We start from the raw sequence: 24,692 nt of genomic DNA, 5'->3' as shown, positions 1-24,692 counted from the left end.
CATTTGCTAGGCCCTTCTCAAGGTCTTGGAAGGAGTCGGTGCTAGGAGGGGCCGAGTCTTATTGTCTTCACTGCGTGCCTGCCTTTAGCCAGGGGGGAACTCTGGGTCCCTGGGGCTGCCTTGACTGTAGAGGTTTCCGTGGAGGAACTTGATGTGATCTGGGATGAAGGTGATGGGACTGGGAGCAGCCTCAGGGGAGGAGCCATGTTTTATAGCAAAGGTCATAATTAGGGAGTCAGTAAGGAGTGCAGACAGTGAGGTGGAGTGAAATAGATGTTGGGAACTGCCAGCCTGAAGTCTGCATGATGCTGATCAGTGTCTCTGGAGCTGCCAACCTTCACTAAGTACTTCCTGTGTCCAGGTTCTATACTAGAGCCCACTCAGCCCCATCTCAGAGAGTCCCTCAGTCCAATTGTGGCCTCCAGAGAGCTGTGCTGAGGTTCCAAACTCTGGTATCTATGAGTGCCCTGATTTAGAAAAGGGCCTTTGCAGACACAATGAAGTTAAGGTGAGGTGATTAGAGTGGACTCAGTCCACTGGTGTCCTCATAAGAAGACAGACTCACACGAGGGAGAAGCTGTGTGATGACAGGGGCAGAGGATGAAGCGCCGTACCTGGGAGCTGAGGAGTGCCAGGGACTGTTGGCAACCACCAGGAGAAGCAAGGAAGGATCCTCCCCGCAGGTGTCAGGGGCAGTGCAGCCCTGCCAGCACCTCGACTTTGGATTTCTATTATTTCTCTTGTTTTTAAACCCCCCACTTTGTGATGCTGTGTTACAGCAACCCTGTAAAGCGATGCAGTCCCCATCGACCATATGAGGAAAACAAAACCGTAGGCCCCACTGGCAGCTGGGGAATCTGAGGCACAGAAAGGTGAAGTCAGTGTTGGGGGGCACACAGTTGGTCACAGTGTCATCTGGTCAGCTATCTCCCCTCTGCTCTGGGAGAGGCTGTCCTGTGGGTATTCCTGCAATGAGTGGATTGCCGACCCAGAAAAGGGAGTGGATTTTGCTCCTCTTCAGACCAGGACTTGCTGCCCACTCCACCATCAGGATGGGAGCTGCTCCCTGGTCAGCCCTCCTGGCTCCCAGTGGCACAGACCCCACCACAGTGCCTCTTTCGCGGGGGAGGAGGGGATTCAACTTCCTGCCACTGCAAAAATCCTATTCCTGACTGTTCCATGTATTCTGCAGTTTCTGTCCCCAGCCCTGCACAGCTTCACTTGTATCTCCCCACTGGACACGCTTGAAACTGCAGAACTTGGCAAATCAGGTGCCTTCCTTTTGAGAGCCCCTGGAGGGCGAGGGAGGCCAGAGTGTTGGGAAGCCTGGAGGAAGTGTGCTGCAACGGACCTTGTGGACAACTGTTAACAAGGGTTTATAGGCACCCTGCTGTGTGTCAGGGCCCGCGTGGGGGCAGAGGCAAATACAACATTGTCCTCTCCTGCTTTCGGTGTTACGTGTGCATTCACGCCATAGAACACCAAAATCTATTTTCCTGTGGGTGAGATATTTCAATAACCTTTTAGTATTAATATCAGCAATGCTGTCTTTCCTGTTTTCAGTTGGTAAAGACTTTTTAATGTTTCACCATTTATTTATTTTTGTTCTCCTTATTTGAGGCTTGTTTGCTGATTCAGTATTTTCAACCACATGTGTTTAGTGAGCATCTACCTTGTACCAGCCCTGTACCTGTTCAAAGCGATGAAAATAAGGTGCTGAAAGTGACTGTAACTCTCCTAGTCTTAGAACCCCCGTTTTTATTCACCGAGATGGAGTGACAGGGTGGGAAAGGAGATGTACTGTGGAGTTTCTTAACCCTGAATCTTGAACTTCTAATGACTGTGAACATTCATGGGCACTTTCGAGTGTGTTCCAAACCCCTGAAATTATCTGTAATGTATGTGTGTGGATATATGCTTTTTAGAGAGAGAACTTATCATTTAAATAGACTTTCAATGGGATCTAAAGCAAATTTAAAGGAACCCCAAGGTTAACTCCTTTTGTAAAAACGAGTCTTCTACAGTATGCATGCCTTCCCACAATTTACTTGTTCAAAACGATTTAAAATCTAACTTGACTTTTGTCTTTGCCTTTACATTCTGATTCTAAAAAGTCTGTGAAGGAGGGCTAGCCTGAATTTCTGTTGGTCTGTTTATAGATCCTGCAGTATTATTCAGTAGTAAGTTCAGATCATTTATGAGATGCCTGTTCAAGAGCCAATTCCATTTTATAACAGTTGGAAGCATATTGTTTTAGAAACGTCATGACCCTCGGCCTTACAGGTCGCCTGGACTTGCTTGTGGATGTCAGTCACTGTACTCATAGCGCTTGCCATCCTCCCAGCACTTAAGTTATTCACCTGTGACTCTGAAACAGTACTCTTTAGGGAAAATTTGTGAACCTGGACCTGTCAAGATATACATTTGAAATCATACTGATTTCTTTCGTTGTCTAGATTGTCTCTACTTATATACAGGAGGTTGTGTAAGCGTAGAGTTGTCTTGCCAATGTACATTTAGTAGATCATGTGATTCTTTGTCCTTCTATGCCTTGAGTCCTTGCCTAAAATGAGAACACACTTAAAACAATGATGAAACATTTAATAAGTGTATTTGCTGATAGGGCTTCTAATGGTCTGAACCAGACTTCATACCCAGCAAAAGGAGATGAGGAGATAATGCATTTTATTGTTATAGAACAGACCAGGGGAACTGATGGTGGAGGAAGGAGGCGGTTCATGTGGGGCTTTCCCTGTTTGTCAAGGAGCTCTGGGGTTGGCAGAGAATAACTGCCTGGAAGCCTGCCTAGTATGCCCTCTTGTGGTGGCCCCAGGTACACATAGTAGGATTGTCAGGAATGCTTCTTAATTGGTAAATTGCTTTTCTAGGCAAGAATACTGGAGTGGGTTGCCATGCTCTGCTCCAGGGGATCTTCCCAACCCAGGGATCAAACCAGGTCTCCTGCATTGCAGGTGGATTCTTTACTGTGTGAGCCACCAGGGAAGCCCAAATTGCTTTGAGTAATAGCAGTTACTAACTGATCAGTGATAGTCGTGGGCAGCTTTAGGGATCTGGTCTCTGATCAGGCATCCAACAGCAGATACTGATAGTGTGAATAGAATATAACCATCGTCCTTTGCTAGGGAGGGAGTGAATTCTGGTGTAGACCCTGGACACCCCTGGTAGGGTTTGCAAGGCAATGAGTCAGAGGAGGCTAGGATAAAGAGACCCAGGGAAACTGGGAGTTTCCTGAGGATATGTCTATTTCTTTCCTGTTTGGCCAAGGATGAGCCTTTTCCTTTATCGAGACCTCGTTGTAGTCTTAGACCAGAGTCCTAAAGAAGTCTCCTCTCTTTGAGGAGCAAATCCATTGGTTTAGGTGTGCTAGAAGTAACTAGAAGAGGATCAACCCTTCAAAGAAAAGAACTGCACTTGGTAAAACTTTTCTGTGGCTTTTTGCTTGCAGTTCCCTGGTAGTCACTGTAGCATGGGTAGTCAGAGGTCAAGCAGAAAGCTGTGTTGCTACTGAATTGAGGAGTTGGAGGATGGAGTTCAGAGCTTCCAGAACAGCTGGAAAGCGAGGGAAGATATTTAAGAAAGGAGGGAACTGCAGGAGGAGGAGGAGGAGCACGAACATCATTGTAAACTTTGCCCAGATCATTGATGCCTGAGCTCATGTGGATGGGGGAGACACCAAGGTTCCCAACAAGAGCAGCAGCTTAAAAGTTGAGGAAACTGAGACGTTTAGCTGCTACCCACTGCAGGGAAACTGAATTTGGAGTTTGAGTCTAGCCACATTCACTGCCTGCCAGAACAAAAACATAAATATGTTTTTAAAAAGATAAAATAATTTACTCCCTCTGCAGTGTCCCCTACACAATATCCACTATGCTGTGCTGTGTTATGTTGCTTCAGTCATGTCCGACTCTCTGCCATGTGAGAGGGGGAGAGAGAGCCCACCAGGCTCCTCTGTCCATGGGATTTCCCCAGGCAAGAATACTGGAGTGGGCTGCCATGCCCTTCTCCAGGGGATCTTCTCAACTCCGGGATCAAACCCACATCTCATTATGTCTCCTGCATTGGCAGGTGGGTTCTTTACCACTAGTGCCGCTGGAGAACTCTACAGTATCCACTATGCAATAAAAATTACTAGAGGAAACAGAAATGTATAAGCTATGGCTAAGAGACAAAGCAATTAAACCTCACTCTGAGATGATCCAGGCAGTAGAATTAGGAGATAAGCACTTTAAAGCAACCATTATAAATATGTTCAAAGACTTAAAGGAAAAAGTCTTAGTGAATAACGGATTGAGGAGTCTAAGCAGAGGAATGAAAGCTATTTAAAAATAAAAACTCTAGCATCAGAAAATGTAGTGTCCGAAATAAAAAGTTTATTAGATTGGGTTAAGAGAAGATTGGAAATGGCAGAAGAAAGAGCCACGGAACCTGCAGTTAGGTCAATAAAAAGTTATCCAGTCCGAAAAACAGGAAAAAAAAAAGATTGGAAAAAAAATGAACAGAGCATCAAGGGACAGTGGGACAATATAAAGCCTAATATATATATAACTGGAATCCAGTTATATATATGGAATCCAGTTATATATATATAAAACTGGAATCTCAGAAAGAGAGAGGAAGAGAGAATGAGGCAGAAAAAATATTTGAAGAAATAAGGGCCTAGCATTTCCTAAAATTGGAGAAAAAATCAACTTAAAGATAAGAGCAAACTCAGCAAACCCAAAGCAGGAAAAATACAAAGAAAGCTGCCTTTAGGCACATTATAGTTAAAGTGTTAAAAACCAAAGAAAGAGAAATCTTGAAAGCAGCCAGAGTGAGGAAAAAGACAGTATATATAGTGAAAATGATACTAAAAAACTGGCTCTTTATTAGAAAGAATGGAGACCAGATGAAAGCGAAATAACATTTAAAATAGTAAAAGAACACTAAAAATCCCTATCACTTCTTGAATCTGTATCTAACAAAAATATCCATCAAAAATGAAAGTGCAATATTTTCAGAGAAGTAAAAGCAGAAAACTTGTCACCAGCATGACTGCTCTGCAGGGTATACTAAAGGAAGTTATTCAAGCTGAAGGAAAGTGACACTGGATGACAATATGGATCTACAGGAGTAAATTTTATTTATATATGTAGGACTGTTATGTATATATGTATTTTTTTAAGTAAATTTTTTATTTTTAGATAATTTTTAAAATCTAAAATTTTTTATTATCAAAGTAAATGTGTATATTTTTTATTTTGACTGTGCTGAGTCTTTGTTCTACACGGGCTTTCTTGGGTTGCTGCGAGTGGAGGCTCCTCCTCGTAACGGTGCACAGGCTTCTCACTGCAGTGGCTGCTCTTGTTTCAGAGCACGGGTCTCTAGGCCAGGGGGCTTAGTTGCCCTGCAGCAGGTGGGATCTTCCCAGAGCAGGGATTGAACATGTGTCCCCTGCATTGGCAGTTGGATTCTTAACCACTGGACCACCAGAGAAGTCCCTAGGTATATATTTTTCTTTTTTTATTTAAAATCTCGACCTATTTAAGACATACAGCTATTAAAACCTAAGTATACCACCATATTTGGTTTATAATGTATGTAGATGATGTGTATAAAATATATTGTATGAACATCAACAATAGTTCATAGGAACAGAATGGAGGAGGGGGAAAATGTGAGACTGGAGTCCAACCATATGCACTATTATTAAATGTAAATAAACATTAATTTAAAAGGTAGAGATTGCCAGACTGAATAGAAAGGATAGACAGCTAAATGCTATTTACAAGAGGCCCTCTTTAAATATGGAAGGATGGATAGGTTGAAAGTAAGAGCATGGAGAAAAGCATGTCATGAAAAAAATAAGCTTCCTTATTGTAACCAGAAATCGTAACATTGCTTTCTCAGTAATTGGTGGAACAACCAGGCCACCAAATCAGAATACAGATCTGACAAACACTGTTAGCCATCTTCACCTAATATAGATTTTTATAGAATACTCTAGCCAACAGAGGGGTATCTTAAACTTTTCAGATGTGTATGGAATGTTTGCTGAGGAAGACCATCCTGTGTCATAAAATAGATTCCAAAGAATTGAAATCTTAGAGTTCTCTGACCACAATGGGCTTGAATTAGAAATAAATATCAACCAAATCCCAAGTGAGTAGAAACTACATCATGCTGTGTACGGTCCCCACAGACCCCCATTCAGTGTCTACAACAGGACCCCCTGTTCTTAGGGTTGGGTATGGCCAGCCCACCACAGTGAGAGGGGAAGATGCTGACATTCAGTAGGTCCTTACTGCACACATGACTGTGTTAAAAGTGCTTCAAATGCACTAATTCATGTAATCCTCACACAGTTAACCCTGTTGGAGAGCTGAGACTGAAGTGACTTGCCCAAAGTTTCATAGTCAGTGGATGGGGAAGCTGATGATGCGGCTGGGTCTGTCCGACTCGAGGCCCTTCCCTGGACCACATTAAAGTATGATCTCTCAATCACACTTGTATACTTGCATTTCCTTTCCTGATGAGATTTTTAGAACTGTGGTCTTTTCTGATGTAAATTTGTCCATTGTCTACCCTTACAGCTTATCGCCATACTTTTTCTATTTCATATAATTATTCTGTTTTTGTTGAAATTAAGTGTGCACAGAGGTCATCCTTTTGCACCTCAATTGAAGGTACCTACTAACCTCCCTAGATGTAGGTGAGGTAACCTTTGACATGTATGTGTAGGTGAGTACGCACATGTATATGTGTGAGTGTATATGCACCCACACACTTGGTATACGTACGTATATAATATATATCATTCAAATAATACATGCAGGTTATGTATATGTGTGTGTATGTGTATAGTTTCTTCTGTCTTTTCTTGAGGTTCACTCAAACTAAAATTCTGTAAGCAAATGTATTACAGTTTACTGGGGTAGCTGTGCCACTCACCGTTTTGGTGGAGGGCCCAGGAAGCCTGCTGTGCAGGTCTGTGCCCTTCCATCTGGGTGCTTCATCAGATTCTGGGTCCCCAATTCCTGCCATCTGAGCTTGTGTTGAGATTCTTTGTGGTGCTGAGTGCACCTTTTAACCTGTCTGCCTGGGATGATGAATTATCCTAGCAGAGTGTCAGGACACCTCCAGCAGCCCTTTCAGAGGAGAGCCCTAAACTGGGATTTATCTGTACTTGTCACAGATGAGTGCTATTTACTTATGAGGCCTGCATTAGTGTCAGGCCAGTAGGAAAGCCTTTCCATCTACTGATTCACCGGACTGCACTTGTCAAACACTAATGTCCATAGGCAGAACCCGGAGCACAATTTCACAGCCTGGATGCTCCTTAGTTCGTATTCAGTTAGCCATTTCCCCCCTTCATAGCTGCCCATCATAGCATCTCTATTGTCTGGACACCCTTCCTGGGTGCTCTGCTCATAACTCTCATAGCTACAGATTATGTTCTTTAACTCAGCTCCACCTGCATGAGTGTCTACCTGCATGACTTGGGACACGAGAGAAGTCATATTGCTTTTCTTTGCTTTAGTTTTCTCAGCTTGACAGGAACACAAATAAAACCCATCTTACTGAGTTGTTGACCAGACTCAATAAGGTGATGCATGAGGAAAAAGCTTTTTGTAAAATAAAGGGAGACATCACGTGCCTTTATTGTTTTATATTTGATGCAGCTCTGCTGATACCTGATTGAGATTGATCGGAGACCACATTCAACAATGCTTTTTTTCCCCCAGTAAATAAGGCATTTTCTAAGCATGCTTGGTTAGTGAGGCTGAGTGCACCCCCAACTTCCTAATGCTAGCATTATAAACTGTTTACAGTTGATCTTTATTGGGGGAAAATCATGTAGCTATTTCAGCAAGTATGCGACTCTCTAATTCTTAGCCTCTGATGCAATTGTAAATTTGTCAAGTATGCAACCTTCTAATTCTTAGCCTCTGATGCAATTGTAAATTTGTCAGAAATGATGCAGTTATATTTTTAAGTGAAAAATATCTAATATGATTTATTGGTTGGCCTCTGTGGTTAGGCTCCTTGGATTCAGCAGTTATGATGAAATATAGACATAACCATCTCTGTTTCAAGGGGGTCTTAGCTCAGTGCCATCATTAGTGGAGCTTGGAGAAGGACGGTGGGGAGTAGAGGCAGGTATAAAACTTCGTGCAGGTGTGATGGCATTAGGGCAACACTAAGACAACTGAGTAGGATTATGTGAAGATAATTCGTTGAATGACTTATCAATATATGACTGCTAGGGACATAGATGTTTATTGTGGAATATTGGGTAAATATAGAATTGTGTAAAGAATGAAAAAATAATACCTAAATTGCAACCATGCAAGAAAACTCCTGTTATAAATTTATGTATTTATCCAGAGTACTTACTGAGTGCCTCCTGCAGGCTAGGTGGTGGGACACATTAGTAAGCAAGACAGAATTACTGTCCATCACAGCTTCTATCCCAATCGGAATAGAGAAAGATGATAAACAAGTGATAAATACTACAGAGAAAAATAAAGGGAGAGAGTCAGTGCCAGGAGTAGTGACTTGTGGGAGTGGAAAGAGGAATTAAAAAAATAATAATGGTGGAGGAAGGACTTACTTTTAAAGGACAATTGAGCAGTGTTCTCAGGAAAGAGCAAGTAAGCCATGTGCATATCTGAAGACAGAGTATTTCAGGTGAGTGGACAGTGAGTGCAACGGTCCTGAGGCAGGAGAGTGCCTGCTCTATTCACGCAACAGTGTGGCTGGAGCAGAGAGGAGAGCTGGAGAGGATCAGTGAGGGCCATATCCTGCAGTGTGTGGTTGGCCCTGGAATCTTTTCCTTTCTCTGTGTGATGCTGTTCATAGAACCCCCTGCATGGGAATGCCAATTGAAGGCAGAAAACCGATGAAAACTTTCAGGAGTTTAAGATGAGGGAGGTGACACTTCTATTAGTTTCCCTCTGTGTTTTAGGTTGAGCTCATATACGAGGAGGCAGCATGTTGTAATGGAAGCATCACGGTGTTGGAATTGCACAGATTGGGTTCAAATCTTGTATTCTCTGTTATATCCAGCCCTGTGACTTCATTCAACTTCCTTATAGAACTTAGCTGATAGAGTTTTTGAGACTAGTAGGTACTCAAGTCATGCCATTTTGTCTATGTTAAAGAATTTGCTGGCAATTTGCTGAAGATAGAAAGGAATATGTTCTAACATAGTGAACCTCCCATTTTTTTCTCAAATGCTGCTGTTTTATTGAGAGCTGCATAGTTCAGTAAATAAGCCAATAGACACATGTGGCCATTTAAGTCAAAATTGATTGAAATGAAATGAAATTAAACATTCAATTCCTCAACCCTCCTACTTATATTTCAAGTGTTCATTACCCACACGTGGCTCCTATATGAGCCATGAAGACGATAGAACATTTCCATCATCACTGGAAATTTCACTGGACAGTGCTACTGAAGAACAAGTGCCAAACCCTGACTAACTCTGAGCTCCGAGGCATGTGTGTGGTGAGATAATACTTTCTTTGTGGTGGCATTCAGAACGCTGTCCCTGAACCTCCACAATCATGGCCACTTGGAAGAGGACATGGGGTGGGATTTCTAAACCCCGTGGAAGATTTCTGGAATCAGAATTTCTGAGAGTAATGCCCAGAGATCTGCCTCTTAGTCATGTCCTCTGTGATTCCAGTGCAGGGTAAAGCGTGCAATTTGGGGTGCTAAAGGGCACTGTCAGAATTAATTAAGGCATGCTACATATCCTAAGATGCTCTGATGGTGCAAGCCACAGCGCTGCAGAATATTATTACTAATTGCAAATTGCTTTGGTGAATCAGTTCCCTTTCCTCCTGGTCCACTTGAGATTAGACTAATTTGTTGGGCTCTGTTAGTTCCCTGCAGATAGCATTTCATGTATTCTCATAAAAGCTTCCTACGTCTTATTTGTACTTTCAAAATATTCCTGAAATAAATGGTACTTGGTGTTGGTTTATTAGATTTATTAAAAAAAAAAAAACCACAATACCCAACAGCCTATAGTGTACATTGAAAAAAATTCCACGAAGCAACCATCAAGTTGAATTACACAATAGTGGCCACAGTTTTCATATAGGAACATGCCAGATGGGCAGTGGCCACAGGGGATTACTAGACCAAGAAGATAAACAAGATTAAAATGGAATTATTTCTCATTCCAAATCAGGATTTTCCACTGTGTGTGCAGCAATGACTCTGGGGGAAATAACCGCCTGCAAAGAGTCTACTGTCATGGTGCCTGTTGTGTGTTTGTGCAGTGATAAATCAGTGGATTTATGGATTTAATTTCCTCTTATTGCTAGCCTCCTTCCTATCTGAAGATATGAATTTAAAAGGTAAGGTGTGTATCTACAGGTAGTAAAATACCGTTTTGATTGTTCTCGCTGGCTGAGTCTTGTATGGAATTAAAATCTCAAGAAAAATCTTGTTAAAGATGGGTCAATTCATTATGTCACAGAGATTCATTTGTTAGAGACAAGCCTGGCTTTGCATTCAGTTCTGCTGCAGAAGAGCTTAGTTCTGATAGCTGTTTGTGCCGCAAGATGATGAGTGACTCAGCTGTTTCAGATCACATCTGCATCCAGGGTAGCTGCCCCAGCATTTTGGTCTGGCTCCCATTCACTTTTTTTTTTTTTTAAACTATACCAGTGAATGGGGACAGCTTAGTTTTCTCATGACGCCATGCTGCCTTCCTTTTTTGGAAGCTAAGTAGGGGTTTTGGGGGTTCAGCCTAGGCTGGTTCCCATTTAAAATCCTCCTTGGAGGTAGTTCACATGGCTTGGCTTCACCCCATCCAGTCTGGCCACCTCTTGCTTTGAAAAATGTCAATACTCTACATCATACCTTATTCAGAGACCTCTGCTGTGTTAGGACCCTTAGGATTGCAAGCCAAAAAAACCTGATTTAGATGAGCTTAAGTACAGACCCAGTTATGGTCCACAGAATTTGGAAATCCAGCTGTGGACTTCAGGCAGGGCTGCATCCAGGGCTTGCTCTCACTCTCTCCTCATCTCTCTGCTGCAGTGACTTTGGTTTGTTGGCTTTATTCTCAGACACACTTTTCTCAGTGACTGGGAAGATGTTCTCTGGCAGTTCCAAGACAACCCTTCCTAATGGAGAATCCTGTCTTTCCTGAATCCATATTCATATCCATGGAGGACTCTTATTAATCTATGGGATCATGTACCCCTTCCTGAGTGGATCCCTGTGGTGTGGCAAGGAAAGAGAACTCACATTGGCCATGCTTGAGTCACGTGGTTCTCTGTGTGGTTAGAGAGTGTGGTCAGCTAGGCCTGAACCAGAAGTCAAAAGTTCTCTTAGAAGAAGAGGGGAGCCCTGTGGGCCAGACAGAAGATGTTTTCTTCACCATGCTGGGTGAGGCATCTTCAGGCCTCCCTCCAGCTTTGGTTTGTGTAGGGATCCTTGCACCTCATTTCACCCATCTCCCAGCTCCATATTTTCTAGCTGATTTGGCTCTGGCCTTGGTCTCTGAGCTATGGGCTTCTCTGGTGACTCAGCTGGTAAAGAATCTGCCTGCAATGCAGGAGATCCCGGTTCAGTTCCTGGGTCAGGAAGATCTGCTGGAAAAGGGATAGGCTACTCACTTCTGTATTCTTGGGCTTCCCTGGTGGATCAGCTGGTAAAGAATCCACCTGCAATGTGGGAGACCTGTGTTTGATTCCTGGGTTGGGACGATTCCCTGGAGAAGGGAACAGCTACACATTCCAGTATTTTGGCCTGGAGAATTCCATGGACTGTATAGTCCATGGAGTCATAAAGAGACAGACACTACTGAGCAACTTTCACTTTCACTTCACTTTGGGTCTATGAAGCAGCCACAGAGGCATGAGCTTTGCTTTCCATATTTCACTTCAGTGGAGTGTCCTCCTGGAGTTACCATGGAGACACCATGATATCAGGGCCTATTCTGTAGGATCTTGGAGACCACTGACCGTTAGGTGGGGGTTCAGATCCTGTTTGTGCCCTTCACTGGCGATGTGAAGTTAGTTAAATTTTCCCAGCCCATTTTCTTCATCTCCCCAAAGGGATAATAATACTAGATACTTCCTAAGGCTTTTGTGAACATTAAACCAGATTGGGCATGAAGAGAGTACTTAGCCTAATGCTTGGCACATAGTAGATACTCTCAGAGTGGTGGCTTTTCTCCCCCTGGCCTCCAGCTTCCCTCTCCCCATCACTGGCATGGATGCGTCTGCTGAGGCAAGGTGGTTGGATCTCCTTTTCTTCCTAAAGTTGTTAGGTAGTTTAAGGAGGTGGCACAGCATGTGGATAAGTCTGTGGATTCTGGAGCAGGAACTCGTGGCCTGGATCCACACTCTGGCTCTTGCCAGCTGTGTGACCTTAGATTGGCCATTTAACTTCTCTCCGCTTAGTTAGCTCATTTGAAAAGTGAAATAGGGACTTAGGAGGATTATATGAGGGTTTAAAACAATACCAGCACTTAATAAGTGATTAATACATTTTTTATTATTTGTGCCAATCTTAGGTTTCCTGTGTGCCTTTCTGGCTTCCCAGACTTGTCAGGGTTGAGACTGGAATCGTGCCCCTCCCTCGCAGTGACAGTGAGGTGTCCCCATCCAGCAGTCCCCCTTGTGTTAGTACAATACATTCTGCCGTGTGAAAGTTTCCCTGGATTGCCTGTTTCTGGTTCAGAGCAAACATGACCCTTGAACAGTGTGGGGCCTTGGGCGCCAACTCTCTGTGCAGTTAAAAATCCACGTATAATAGTCCACATCTCATCATCTGTAGATGTGGTTTCTCTGTATTCACAGTCCCTTATGCATGGATCGAGCCAACCCTTGACAGTGTAGTGTAGTGCTGTGCTGCTGCTAAGTCGCTTCAGTCATGTCTGACTCTGTGTGACCCCATAGACGGTAGCCCACCAGGCTCCCCAGTCCCTGGGATTCTCCAGGCAAGAACGCTGGAGTGGGTTGCCATTTCCTTCTCCAATGCATGAAAGTGAAAAGTGAAAGTGAAGTCGTTCAGTTGTATCCGACTCTTCGCAACCCCATGGACTGCAGCCCACCAGGCTCCTCTGTCCATGGGATTTTCCAGGCAAGAGTACTGGAGTGGGGTGCCATTGCCTTTTTCATGTAGTGCTGTAGTATACGTATTTATTGAAAAAAAAATCCACCTATCAGTGTACCTGCAGAGCTCAAACCCGTGTTGTTCGAGTCAACTGCATCTCTTTATTTTCACCTAAGCAGTGACCCAGCTGGATGACATAAATACAACAGAATAGACTGGGTCTGTTTCACTCATTTCTTAAACTTTTATATTGGAGTGTAATATGCATATAAGGTGCATAAATAGAATAGACCTGTTAGCAAGTGCGCATCCCCATGTGACCATCCCCTAGATTAGGAAACAGGACGTGAGCAGCACCCCAGAAGCCTCACGCATTCTCCCCTAATCTCAGTACTTCCCCCCTGGATTCTTTCTGCTCCCTCCTTCCCAGAGGTTACCATTAGTCTAATTTTCCGTGTATGCTACTTTCAGTGTATGTCAGTTGCCCTTTCATGAGTTTCATGTAAATGACCTATAGTTTATACTCTTATCTGGCTCTTTTTCAGTCCACCTTAGGCACGTGGTCTCACCCAGACTGTATTGCGTAGTAGTAATTCACTGGTTTTCATTGCTGTCCAGTATTCTATTGTGTGAACAGACCTCAACCTATCCATTTTGCTATTGATGGGTATTTGAGTTGTTTTGAGGGAAGATTATTTTGAGTGTTGCCACTTATGAACATTCTGTATCCATCTTTTTCCTATGCCTGTACTCATTTCTATTGGATATATTCCTAGGGGTGGGGTTGCTGGGTCACAGGGTTCATATGAATTTCTTCTGCTCACGCTGTCCAGTGGTTCTCTGAAGTGGCTGTACCCCTGCAAGGCTCCACTCCTGCCAGTGGGGCAGGACAGTTCTAGTTGTTCTCTATCTTTTTTTATACTTGATGTGGTCAGAGTTTACTATTTTAGCCCTTATGGTGTATTTTGGCCTTGGGGTATCATATTTTGTAAAATGCCTGTTCACATATCTTGCTTTTTACTTTTAATTGGATTGCCTGTCTTTTCTTAAATTGATTTATACAAACTTTTTATATATTCTGGATGTAAGCCATTTGTTGGTTTTAGATGATACAAATACCTTTTCTCCTGCTATGGCTTGTTTTTTTTTTTTTTTTTTTCACTCTCCTTATGGTGTTTTTTGATGAGAAAGATGCTTTATCAGTTTTTGTCTTTGTATCCCATTTCCCTTGCATATTTTAAAGAAGCATCCAGGAAAATGTTGCCTGCTCTTCTTCAGCAGAATGCAGAGCTTTCTGTGGGCTTATTCTGGTTTCAACCAACAAAGACATGTGAATTTTTCATCCTGAATTGCTTTAAAATAGAACCACTTCTTCTTACCTTTGCCTCTGGCTTACGTTAGGTTATTTTCCCCCCCTTATTTTTAAAAGACTAAGTCATTGACTCTTTGGACCTGTTTTCAGACCATGGAGCCAGAAAATACTGTGTTTCAAAGAAAAGCCAGTGTTCCTTTTAAATTTTTCCTCCTAAAATCCTAATACAATGGGCCAGCTTTGAAAAAGAAGAGTAATTGAGAGTTACACATAAACAACAATCATATATTAAATGAGAATCATATATTAAACAGCAGTACTAATGTCTATTCTTTATGAGCACTCATCAATCCTTTACATGGATTACCTCATTTGGACTTTGTAAATTCTATGTAGTTGGCCCCATTAATAACCTCATTTTATTGATTGGAAGAGTGAGGGTCAGTACCTTTCCAAGGTCACACAGTCAATCACTGTGTTGGTGCCAAGGTTCAGAGTGGGCTCTACTGGGCTCCAGAGCTCAGTGCTCTGCTGTGCTGCCCTCCTGGGGAGGATGCATCCTTGCTCTTTGCAATTTGAATCAAGCCAATCAAACCGCCAGCCAAGCCTCCTGCTATGAATAGCTCAGTACTGATGGAAAATTGGAACCTTCTCCTCCCCCAGTTTCCCATCTCAGAAATAAATCAGTGAAGCTGACTGTCTCCTTAATGCTTTTTGAAGTGATTTTATTTTTCCTTGTTCCAAAGGCATTGCATCTTGTTCTCTGGCTGCAGTCCGGAAGACCGGGAAGTTTGGAGTAAAATATGGTAGACTTCAGTGCTTAGCAATCACCTGGTCTGGAATTGTGTATGTTTAAAATAATTATGAGTCCATATTTCCCTTTTAAATGTAACCTTCTGTCCAAGCTTGGCAGCAAATGACTTCCTGGTCTTAGAAACCTAGGAGAGGTCAGTGATGAGAACCTCTGACTGCTTCCAGATCCTCTGTCTATTCATTGGTTACAGACTCTCATTTCCAGCCACTGGGCCAAATTCTCACAGCCATGAGCGAAGGAGTTGGCCCTGGTTGGGGAGATAGGAACTTCATAGAGGAAGCCTCGAGTAGGATTCAGGATGCTGTGCTGGGCTCTCTCTGTTGTGAGCAGCTTATTATCAAGACTGGGGCAAAGTCAGGGTTGGGTATGTCCAAGGGTTCGCAGATCTCTTAGATTCTTGGGTTATGGCTGGGAGGGAGTCATGGGTACCATTTCCAGTTCTTTCAAAATGTCACAGGGCAGTGCCTGGAGCAGCAGAATTGACCACAGTTGATGTAGATGCTGTCTCTACATTGTAGGGTCATGAGCTTGGAAGGAGAAAATCACCCAGAAGTTGGGGGCTGGAGCTGGCTCCCTTTTGCTGGGTGAAGCCCCTTCAGTGCCTGGGGAATGGGGACAGTGGTGAAGTTCAACCATCTGCAGCTGTTGTAGCTCAGTGACTTGTCACTCAGAGGTGATCTTGCCACTTTTCTTCTCTCCTTCACTGGAGGGTCTTGTCCTGTGGTGCTTCCGCTTGACTATTGATTACCTCTTGCAGAGGGACTTCCCTTCACATTTAACTTGAAAATAGTATTTTCTCAATTTTATGGCTTGTGACTTCTACCTGCCCATCACGCCTCTCTCCATGTAGGAACCGCCTAAAGCATAAACAGCTGTTTTCTGGGTAATTTTCCACATTGCCTTTTGAGCATTGAGCAGTAGGGGAGGGCTCAGGGAACGACTGCCCTCGCCTGAACCAGCCGTCCATAGACACAGCTACACTGGCGGCATAAAGATGGGCTGTTTAGGGAGTTTGGCGCTGAGTAATTGTGGAGAGCAATTTGCTGTCTCTCTTCACTACTGTCTATCTGAAGACAATTGCAAGAACTTTTAGGGGCATTTGAGAAAAATCTTGTCCTTGGAGTTGAAAATGATGAAGGAAAGAAAATGCAGTTTCTTTCACTGGTTAACTAATGCCTAACAATTGGTGTTCGCCTGCTGAGGTCTCAGGAAGACAATAATGAGTGTAGTTTTCTCCCACTTTGGGTAGGGTGTGGGAGAAAGGAAGTCCCATAGGTTCTTAAGGACTCTTTCCTGGCACTGTCCCTCCTGGGAGGTATCCCCAGGGGCTGAGGCGGGGGCAGACCTCTGTATGTGGGTCTTCCTGCCACCTTTAGGTCAGCTTGTCTCCTGCAAGTCAAGACCAGGACGACTAAGTCCAGGAGGCAGAGAGTAAGGCAGGTGTATATGGGCCATCTCAGGGCTGCACCTGGGCAGTCTTCTGCTGGGGAACTCTGGGCAAACCGTTTATGCCAAGATAGCTCTGTGGGGCCCTTCTAGGTCCTTGGTCCCATTATTGTGTGAGTGATGGGGAGGGATGATGGTGGCCTAGGAGGCAGTGATCAGAACCACAGCATAGGAGCGTACACCCAAAGAGCAGTCACACTGGGTCTCACCTATTTTGCTTTGTGATTAAGAGTCTGGTTTTGTTAAGGATGACAGCTACACCATGTAAACTTCATGATCTTAGAAATATTCTGCAGCTGCTCCTGGCTCCTTTAATAAACTCTCAGGTTGTGATCCCTAAGCGAGTCAATAAGTGTCGGTTGAACTGAATAGAATTTGTGTAAATTTTCCTTTAAAATACTTATTTTCCATCGTTAACACCTATTGGAGTAATAGAGTCCATTAATTCACATGGTATGTGAAACGGTGGTCTTCCTCCTGACCGCACAGCTGCATCCTAAGACTCAAGGGTGGGGGTAAGTTTGGTTTTCCTTCATGACTGATGCTCGATCCCTGGGTTCCTGTCACTGGCTTCCCACATCCCCCTTGGGGTCTGCGAGTCCGAGCACTTGGGCTCTCTTCTATCTCCCTTTGCTGTTCCAGGCTGCAGGTTCCCCTGGGGTTTGGTGAGGCTTTTCCTCTCACATCCTGCCCTCTGGAGGTGCACTGGCAGGACTGCTACAGCCGCTGTGGCGCCTTCAAAGTGGAAGGAGGGGTCCCCTCTGGGTGGGCACAGTCCTGCTCCAGGGTGCGGTCGGTGCATGTAGTTCACATGGCATTTCAGCCCCTCCTCCTTTCCTGACCTGGCAGTCTTCCTTTGTTTTTAAGTTTATTTTGGGCTGCCCTGGGTCTTGGTTGCTGTGCAAGGGCTTTCTCTAGTTGCAGCAAGCAGGGGCTGCTGTCTGTCTGCCATGCACAGACTGCTCATTGCAGTGGCTTCTCTCGTTGGGAGCACAGGTTCGAGGTGCATGAGCTTTAGTAGTTGTGGTGCAAGGGCTTAGTTGTTCCGTGGCATGGAGAATCTTCCCGGACCAGATATTGAACCTGTGTCTTCTGCATTGGCAGGTGGTTTCTTAACCACTGGACTACCAGCGAAGCCTTCTTTTAATTGAATGAAAGATTCTTTAAATTCTGTAGTGCTTTATAATTTTCAAAAGTTTCACACACATGAGTTCATATAATTCCATAATAACTCTGTTTCCCTACCCCTAGATTGCTCCACTTCCCCTTTCCTCTCCTCACTGGTGACCATATTGACCAGGCATCATGTCCAGTGAGTGACCTGCACAACTGTCCATGCTGGCCCTGTTCACTCTCGTGTGTAAAGTCCATGGCCAGGGCCCAGTACACATTCAGTCAGTCAGTCAGTTCAGTCGCTCAGTCGTGTCCGACTCTTTGCGACCCCATGAATCGCAGCACGCCAGGCCTCCCTGTCCATCACCAACTCCCATCGGTTCCTTTGTCATCCCTTCTTATTCATGATATGAATGCTGTCTTTGCAAGAAAGAGAATTACCATATTCAGAGTGTTTTTGATGCCATGTGTTGTAATGGGAAGAGTGTGACTTTTGAGAACCAAAGGGCCTAGGCTTGGATCCTGCCTGGCTTTGTACTTTGACCCTTAAGCCACATGTGTGAACTCAGGCAGTTTTCCTAATATCTCAGCACCTCATTCCCTTTGTCTTTAAAATGGAAGCACAGACAACATCTCCTACAGAGGGCGGTGAAGAGTGTTAAGACAAGTAATCTGTTTAGAGCAGGGGCGGACAGACTCAGCCCCAGAGCCAAGTCTTCCTGAGGTCATCAGTTTAGAGTGATTGGTACATTTTTAGAGGGGGACAGGGAGAGGAATGTGTGGTAAAGTCTGTTAGTGACCCACAGTCAAAAAGTTTGCTCTCTGACCCTTCATAGAGAAAGTCTGTCATTTCCTAATTTGGATGTTTGAGCCCTGCCTGGCATGACTAGCAGTTCTCCACGTGGTGTTTTCCTCTCTCCTACCTCTTATAAATCTTTCCCCAGGGTTCTCTCTGTCTGAGCATTTGGTGCAAGAGGCTCCCATCATCAAGAGCAGCCCCAAAGGCCAAGAAATGAAGATCTATTCAAAGCGAAAATCCATAGCACTTCTGTGATTTTCATTTCTTCCCCACCTTTAAATCTAAAACTCACTGAGGCCCTTGTGTGCTTAGAATTACCACAGGTGTGAGTAGCTTTTGATAATTTCTAATAAATAATCATGTTTAAGCTGAGTGCCAGTGGAACATTTTTCTGACACTCTTTAAACTGGTTATTTATTTTCTTGGAGAAATGGAACCTAAAATGGCTCAGTAATGAACTGCGACTGTTATTACGAGACTTGTTCACATAATGGTGAGGAGGATTTACGTTCCCAGGTAGATTGTAGTTGTGAAAGATTTAAGAATAACGTGGTAGAGAGGCATTGTTAATAAGCATGAATGTGGTTGAGTGTGTGTTCATAGTTTATTCGCTATTTTCTCCAGTTCTGCCATTTGGGCCCCTTGGTCATGTAGCAGAATGCAAGGGCCAGCAGGAAGGCAAGCAGTGACCTAAATCAAAATCGGGTCTAATTTTTAGTTAGTTGGGCCTCAGATTTGTTAAGGTGTGTTGTTGTGCTATGTGTTCACTCATGGCTGAAGTCTTTGCAACCCCACGGACTGTAGCCCACCAGGCTCCTCTATCCATGGGGCTTTCCAGGCAAGAATACCAGAGGGGGTTGCCATTTCTTCCTCTGGGGGATTTTCCTGACCCAGGATCGAACCTGCATCTCTTGTGTCACTTTACTGCTGTGCCACCTGCTAAGGTGTATGCTTTCCCATAAATGAGGGCATAGGATCTGTTCATGGCCCTCATGGCTGTTAGCCAGGGAAGAAGCACATTAGTCTGGGGTGATTCATGGATCAGACTACCAGCTGGTGCAGTTAGCAAGCTGCTCTCACTTACGATGGGAACCGCCCACTCCTGGAACCTTCTCAGTGTTGTACAGCTAATGGGCAAAGATCCTGTTTCATCCTCTGTCCTCTAGCCGTGACTCTGGCTCAGAAACCACCAGATATCTGGTGTAATAAGTTTGTCCTCCCAACCCCAGGGTGTCTCCTAGGATTTCAGTTTTTTTCCCCACACTTTCCATACTTTGGCTTCACCCACATCTTAGCCCAGAGGCTCAGCTTCCATCTACTTTGTCAAAGGTGAGATTTGCTTTCAACATAATTAAATTACAAGTTTCCAAGAGAATCATAAAAACTCCGTTTACCAGCTCTGATTTGACTGGTGGCTGTTCGGAGTCTTTGTAGGTTGATTACATCTGAGTTGGGTCCAGTAGAGTCCATCCTCTGGGAGCTGACGGTGTAGAACTTGGCGGGTACTCTACCCTCTGGGAATACTGGGCTGCCATGGTGTGTGGGAAGAGCCCAGGACTCTGTGGTTTGACAGAGCTGGAGCTGACCCCCTGCTCAAGTTACTTAACCTCTCTGATCCATAGTCCTCTCTACTGTAAAATGTAGAGGCTACCTCCATTCTTGCAAAGGCATTGTGATGATTATAGAGGATAATCAATGCAAAGTGCAGAGCACAGTGCTTGCCTGGCAGCAGGTATTCAATAGACATATGTTATTTCCCATTGTAGGTTGAATACAGGCTTGAATCGCCGTTTCTTCATCTTGCTTTGGAGAATAGTGGAGTCTCAGCACCTCCTTAGTACCTGGGTCTTTGCTGTACTGCCCACCGGCTCCATTTTGGGTCTGTAGTAGAAACTATTCTTGGGAAATTTCCTGGTGGTCCATGTGACACAGCCAAAAAATACCCTCCCTGCCAAAAGAGAAAATATTCTCACACTGCCATGTTCATTTTCCTGGTCACTGTATCTTTTCCCTTAAAGGCCAATCGCAGACTCTTCATTACCTTTTCCCCTCTCCACTCATTCTTTTTCCTTTAATTGAAGTATAGTTGGTTTACAATATTGTGTTTCTGGTGTATAGCAAAGTGACATGTTATACATATATATGTATATATACATATATTTAATATTCTTTTCCATTATGACTTATTATAGGATATTGAATATAGCTCCTATTCTATACAATAGGACCTTATTGTTTACCTGTTTTATATATAATAGTCTGTATTTGCTAATCCCAAACTCCCAATTTATCCTCCTCCACCCCTTTTCCCTTTGGTAACCATAAGTTTGTTTTCTACATCTGTGAGTATGTTTCTGTTTTGTAAATAAGTTCAAGATTCCCCATACAAGCGATATCATATGTCTTTATCTCTCTGACTTATTTCACTTAGTGTGATAATCTCTTGGTCTATCCATGTTGCTGCAAATGTATTATTTCCTTCTTTTTTATGGCTGAGTATTATTCCATTGTGTGTGTGTATGTATGTATATACACACATGTACATATATATGTACATTTATATATGTATGTATGTATATATGTGCATACCATATCCTTATCCATTTATCTGTTGGTAAATTGCATATTTAGGTTGCTTACATGTCATGGCTATTATAAATAGTGCAGCTGTGAGCATTGGGGTCCATGTATCTTTTTGAATTACAGTTTTCTCTGGATGTGTGCCCAGGAGTGGAATTGCTGGACCATATAGCAACTCTATTTTTAGTATTTTAAGAAACCTCCATACTTTTTTCTATAGTGGCTGCACGACTTACATTCCCACCAACTATGTAGGAGGGTTCCCTTTTTTCATATCCTCCCTAGTAATTGTTATTTGTAGACTTTTAAATGATGGCCATTCTGACTAGTGTAAGATAGTACTTTACTATAGTTTTGATTTGCATTTCTCTCATAACTAGTGATGTTGAACACCTTCTCATGTGCCTTTTAACCATCTGTGTGTCTTCTTTGGAGAAATGTCTTTTTTAGGTCTTCTGCCCACTTTTTGATTGAGTTGTTTGTTGTTTTTTTTGATATTGAGTTATATGAACTGTTTGTATATTTTGGAAATTAAGCTTTTGTTGGTCACATAATTTGCAAATATTTTTTTCAGTCTACAGGTTGTCTTTGCATTTTGTTTATGGTTTCCTTTGCTGTGCAAAAGCTTATAAGTTTGATTATTTTTTAATAAATATTTATTTTTAAATAAATAGTTTAATCAAACTATTTTTTGTTTTTATTTCTATTGACTTGGGAGACTGATCTAAGAAAACATTGGTACAATTTATGTCAGAGAAGGTTTTGCCTATGTTCTCTTTCTTCTAGGAAGTTTATGGTAGAAAAATGTCTTATATTTACAAGTTTAAACCACTTTGAATTTATTTTTGTGTATGGTATGAAGGTGTGTTCTAACTTCATTGATTTACATGGTGTTAGCTTTGCCAACACCACTTGCTGAGGAGACTGTCTTTTCTCTATTGTATATTCTTGCATCCTTTGTTGAAGATTAATTGATGGTAGATGTGTGGGTTTGTTTCTGGGCTCTTGATTCCATTCCATTGATCCACGTGTCTGTTTTTGTGCCAATATCATGCTGTTTTGATTACTACAGCTTTGTAATATTGTCCGATGTCTCCTTTCCACTGGTTTTTAATCCTCCTCACCTTCCATCTTTGCCTGGACCTGATAGATATGCTTTAAATTCAAGGGCTAGCCAAGGTTTTCTCCCCAAACATTGCTCGTTTTTCTACTGGCAGACACTCTGGCAGGATTTTGTCACCTCAGACTGGATCCCTTTTGAATATGAATGGAACTCTCAGTCCTCTTTACCGGCTCTGAAGAAAGGTCCAGGAGCAAGTTTTGATGAGAAAGGGTAGGGGAGAAGACCGTAAGGGCACAGATGCCCTGCTGGGAGGTAGAGGAGGAGCGGCAGAGTCTCTGATTGCCTTGTCGCAGTCAAAGCTGCCTGTGTGTAGGGAATTCTGTGAGGAAAGGCAGCAGGCGCCTTGGTGAACTTGGATTTCATATGAGGAAGTGACTCCCACATCCTTCCCTGAGGACATTCCAGCCTGTGCCCCTACAGACACCCACATCTTTAGAGTATGCTTGTAGTTGGATTCTGAAGTGACTTTTCTAGAAGTTCTGCATTTATCCAGAGTGTAAATTGTCCAAGGACCTAACATATCCCCAGTTAGTGCTTAGCACTCTTGAGGGCATGTGTGTGTGCTAAGTCACTTCAGTTGTGTCTGACTCTTTGTTATCCCGTGGACTGTAGCCTGCCAGGCTCCTCTGTCCATAGGATTCTCCAGACAGGAATACTGGAGTGGATTGCCATGCCCTCCTCCAGGAGATCTTCCCAACCGAGGGTTTGAACCTGTATCTCTTCTGTCTCCTGCATTGGCAGGCAGGCTCTTTACTACTAGCACCACCTGGGATGCCCATGCTTGAGGGCAGCTCTGGTCTGCTGAGATTTCAGAGCCCCTCCTCAGAAAGATGATGGATCTAGTCCAGCATTGGTCTTTGGTGTTTAGTCTCCTTTGCTGTTTAGTCTTGGCACCGAGTTGAAATCAGGTCATATCAGGGCATCCAAGGAGGCTCCACCTCTACCTGGCAGGGGCTAAGAGAATTCAGCTAGGGAATTCCTCTCACCCAGACTATTTTGGAAACCCCTGACAGCCAAGGAAGGGACATTTAACTGCTGACTAGAACCTGGCAGCTCGTCCCCAAGCAGACACGTCTGTCTGTATTATCACCTTTTTATGAAGGCATCACCTCCTTCCTGCTGTGTCTGTTTCCACTGATAGCAGGAGTGTGGGTCCCACCAGGAGCTAATGTAGACTTTCCCAGTCCGGATGCCTGCAGACGCTTGGATGGGCTGCAGTGGCAGCCAACGGATAATGAGAAATCCATCACACACATGCTTGCTTGCAGCTCTGGATCACGTGCGTTAAGCTGTGAGTAATGTGATTACTTAAGTGGCGTTTTATTTACACTTTTGCACCAAGCAGTGGCTGCTGCTTTTCCAAAGCAGCCATTACCCATATTTGATTTCTTAAAAATGTCTGCAGTCGGGACGGCAGCATCACAAATGGACTCATCCAGAGGAAACTAGCATTCTGTTTTTCAAATTCTGTTATCAGCTTTCAGCAGAGGATATACTGAGGTCAATTTAAAAAAAAAGCAGTGACATGTTTGGATATTTGGTGCATACTACATGCTGGGCATTTTGCATGTGTGTTCCAAGTAAGCCTACCAGTGAAGTGGACACCATTGCCCTCATTTTATAGATGAAGAAACTGAAGCTCATAAAGGTTGCAAAACATTTACCCAGAATCATTTGGCCAATGGTGGTGGAGATGTCAAGAGAAGTTACTAGTTAAGAAACTACCATGGGCTTTTTTTTTTTTTTTAAACTTTACAATATTGTATTAGTTTTGCCAAATATCGAAATGAATCCGCCACAGGTATACCCACGTTCCCCATCCTGAACCCTCCACCCTCCTCCCTCCACTCCCCTCCCTCTGGGTCTTTTATGTTTCTTTATGTTTCACATCCAGAAGCAGAACCATTGATTTCAGCTCCAAGCGAGGTTAAGAGCTGAGTTTTGTGAAAAGAGAGGTGTGTGAAACAGACATATAAGGCTTTGATGGGCAACACCAAAATAACCTGTGCGGTGTTGTTCCCAAATAATTCCAACAGGCAGCCCTGACAAGGTGCCTCTGATTCTAGCTGTGATTTGTGTATCCTCCTGGTAAATCAGATGAAGTATCTGAGCCTCAGATGCCTTATTAAATCGAGCCACAATTTGGGTTTGTTTCAGGAGCTGTCACCACCTTGTGAGTAAATATACGATTTCTACTGTGAGGTCTGGGTCCTTCTCCTGACTCTTTCTGGCAAGGGCCTTGGGCTGTGTGGTACTGAGTGAGCTGAGGGTCACCCCCTGCTTATTCCAGATCTTGCATTCCTTAATAGGATGCCAGGACAAAAGGAATAAATGAATGCTTACCCTATTTGCCAGCCTGGAGACAGGCAAATTAGAAGGGCTTGTGACTCCATTCAGCTGCCTGAAAAGGTGCCTAGTCATT

The 24,692-nt window shown here is 43.5% G+C and overlaps 1 protein-coding gene across 3 annotated transcripts in view; it reads left to right on the top strand.

Moving 5' to 3' along the window:
• SPOCK1 (SPARC (osteonectin), cwcv and kazal like domains proteoglycan 1) overlaps positions 1-24,692 on the top strand; it is a 584,260-nt gene that overhangs the window by 197,978 nt on the left and 361,590 nt on the right. The window lies entirely within an intron of this gene.

Source organism: Bos taurus, chromosome 7, assembly GCF_002263795.3.
Source record: "Bos taurus isolate L1 Dominette 01449 registration number 42190680 breed Hereford chromosome 7, ARS-UCD2.0, whole genome shotgun sequence".
NCBI classification, from domain to species: Eukaryota; Metazoa; Chordata; class Mammalia; order Artiodactyla; family Bovidae; genus Bos; species Bos taurus.
This window is presented reverse-complemented; position numbering and strand designations above follow the sequence as displayed.